This window comes from Diachasma alloeum, unplaced genomic scaffold (assembly GCF_001412515.2).
Source record: "Diachasma alloeum isolate Michigan unplaced genomic scaffold, Dall2.0 Dall_scaffold_78909, whole genome shotgun sequence".
Taxonomy (NCBI): Eukaryota; Metazoa; Arthropoda; class Insecta; order Hymenoptera; family Braconidae; genus Diachasma; species Diachasma alloeum.
Window position 1 is genome coordinate 609,958 of NW_021683644.1, and position 3,424 is coordinate 613,381.

Below are 3,424 nucleotides of genomic sequence, written 5' to 3' on the forward strand. Positions count from 1 at the left end.
AATGGTCGGGAAGTTATTGGTTCGACCCGTAATGGGTCACACCTAATTGCACCAATCCCTACTAGTCATAACCCAAAGAAGGAGCATTTTTTAACATCAAATTTTTTCAAGAAAAAAAGTCGGAATTGGTGAATTTCATATTTGTAACCTTATATAAGAATTTAGACCCCTCAACTGAGCTTTTTCTGAAAAATAAAAAATTTATTTTAATAGTTGATCAAAAAATGTATAACTTTTGTATCGAACTTTTTTTTGTCCGACGGCGGTTTCTCGAGATACATAAATATTTAGAGAATTTCTCCCCAGTCATTTAACTCCAGCATCGAAGCTCCGAAAAATCCAAAAAAATTCATAGAAAGTCCTTCTAACCCATAGAAAAGTATAGAATTTTTTCAGAAGTTTGGGAGACATCGAAAAAAATGGGTGGCTGGATTGCGGAAGAATGCCTCATATGCCATATGGAATTTGAAGTTGGAGTCAACCTGAACTCCGAGGTATCTGGCGAGCAGCCAATGAGAGATGAAAGTAATTTGGAGTATGATTTTGGAAGAAAATTTTTGTNAAGTTATACATTTTTTGATCAACTATTAAAATAAATTTTTTATTTTTCAGAAAAAGCTCAGTTGAGGGGTCTAAATTCTTATATAAGGTTACAAATATGAAATTCACCAATTCCGACTTTTTTTCTTGAAAAAATTTGATGTTAAAAAATGCTCCTTCTTTGGGTTATGACTAGTAGGGATTGGTGGAATTAGGTGTGACCCATTACGGGTCGAACCAATAACTTCCCGACCATTGTAACCTTGTTTTACCTTATGACCCTTATGGCTTTTATGACCTTAAAGGTCTCAGGGGGCACACAGAGGCATACAGTTCACACAGGGCACACAGCTCACAAAGCTCAAAGGCCATGGCAGGCGGCCAAAAGATCATACCATTGTTGTACGTGTTTATTTTAATGGAGATGAGTCGGTTTGACAGAAACTGTTGGATGATTCTGATGACCCTGATAACCAAGCGTACCATTGGGCTTTGAGAGCTTAACTGCTCTGTACGGTGTACGAGTATTGTACTGCTAGTGTACAGGCACATTGAACTGATCAGTGTAATGCCACAGTACTGGTGCAGGGAACGTACGATGTATTGGGTTCATATTGTAACTCGTGACAATACAGGGATAGTACCCTCCCCATACAGCGTACTATTTTTCCAATCGGAGAAAAATGTGATATTGTTATTTTTTAATGAGAATTTTTCCTATCTAAATTAACGCTAATAGAATTACACTATTCACAGAGAGAACAAGCTGCGCTACAGAAGCCATTTGACAGATTACATATAACTGCTACTCTCCACGTATTTTTTTTCTTTTATCTTGAATTCTACCGATTCCATTGGCAGTAGGCTACCGAATGGATCCTAATGTATGTTTTCAAAAAATTAAGGCATAAGGATTACCATTTTTTTGAAAATATTGACGCCAATCTCACTCATCCTTCATGACAAATATCGTTAGCTATTATTATCTAGTTATGGAAATATCATACTTCCCCTGATGACCATTCGTAAATGATTTATTCAGCTTTCCATACAAATCGCCGACTTCATCTCTTTCACATACATGTGTAAATTTGTGTTTTCACCGATGAAAATAGAGAAATGACATTATCTCAAAAGTTAGCTAATATATTAAACGTCAAGAACAGAGTTTCTAAATTTAACAAATCGCAAAATTTGATTTTTTTTTTCTAACAAAGTAGTTAGAGAAGAGTGATTGATCAATCTATTACTTGGCAGTGGAAACCACAATTTGTTCATTTATCATTTTATTCATTCATATTTATGTAAAGATTCTCAAGAATTTGGGATGAATGGTTCCATCTCAAGAACTATCAAATATATCGACCTAAAATTTGATATAGGAATGTTTCTTGACGTTCTTAACTACAAGCCGAAGTTTCAAAAGGTTTTCCTGACGTATGCCCATGTCATGGAACGCAAAATTGAATTCCAACCAAAAAAATACAAAAACGACGATATATGGAAAAATTTTAATGGGATGGTACCCATCTTTGTTGGATCTAAATAAATGACATAAAAACGCACATTTTGGTTTAAAAAAATTGAAATCAGACCTACAGTTTTTGAGATATTGAGCAAATGAGTTTCACATACAAATTTCAATATCTCCCAAAACTACTGGTCCGATTTCGTTCCTCCAGGATCCCAATCTTTGTGACCATAAGACCTAAAACCTAAAAGTTCCAAGTCTATCTCGATTATTTTCTGAGTTATCGTGCGAACAAGAAATTTCAGCGAAAAAAATGAAAAAACGAGGATAAAACTACATTACTCAATGAGTAATGGTCTTTTTTACATCCAATTAAATAGGTATCATCATGACGACTATTTTGAAAAAAAAATCGAATCGGTCGAATGGTTCAGGAGATATCGACAAAAAACGATTTGCGAAGAATCGCTATATCTCAGGAACCGCTCAACCGATCGAGCTGAAATTTATTACAAATTTGAGTCTCAGTAGTACCACATAGCAGCGAGAATTAGCATCTACGCCTCAATACTTCTCGAGTTATGAGGCCCGGGGCCGAATTGCCGATGCTGTTGAATCGGCCAAGCCTCGGCCTACATTCGGCATGCCAAAGGGTCCCCCCTAATTTTTATATTGATAAACACAAATTACTTTATTTTTTTATGTAATTTGTAATTTTTAATAAAATACTTTATTTTTAGATGATTTAATTTACATTCTTCGGCTGATCCTTCCTAAAGAAACCGATGACCGCTGATAATGATGAGTGAAAAGTTGGACTCGTCGGGTTCGATCTTGAAACCTTCGAGTTGGTAGTCCTTGACTTTACCCACTTGGCCCCCGTAGAGTCCCTAGGGAGCAAATAGCCACCTAACAGCCACCTAATTAGGTGGCTGTTAGGTGGCTACTTGTTTTGGTGTAAAAAAGGGTAAATGATACTTGGAACGATTATGGATGTAAATCTATGAATTATTAATGAATTTTAGTAGCTTTAATGACATTAATTTCCATTAATTAAGGAAAATAATAGTTTGCGTATTGAAAGGGAAAATAAATCAGTATGGGGAACGCCGCCGGATGGCGGCAGTGTCGACTTCTCGCCCAGGCCGATAAAGTCGGCAGCAGTGGCGGGAGAAAATTGATTATCCAAGAGGTTCATATTGGCATTTTTTTTAATTAGTTTAATTGTGTACTGACCCAATTGCCCTACGTGAAAAATGTTATCGCAAATAGATATGTAGGAGGAGAATGCTGCGGGTCAAATAGGGGCGAAGAGAGGCATCAAATAATTAGATAAATAAAATAATGGAATCTAAAAATTTTGAACTTTGTGAGAAGTGGGGGGAAGGGTATGTATACGGAGGGTTGAGATTT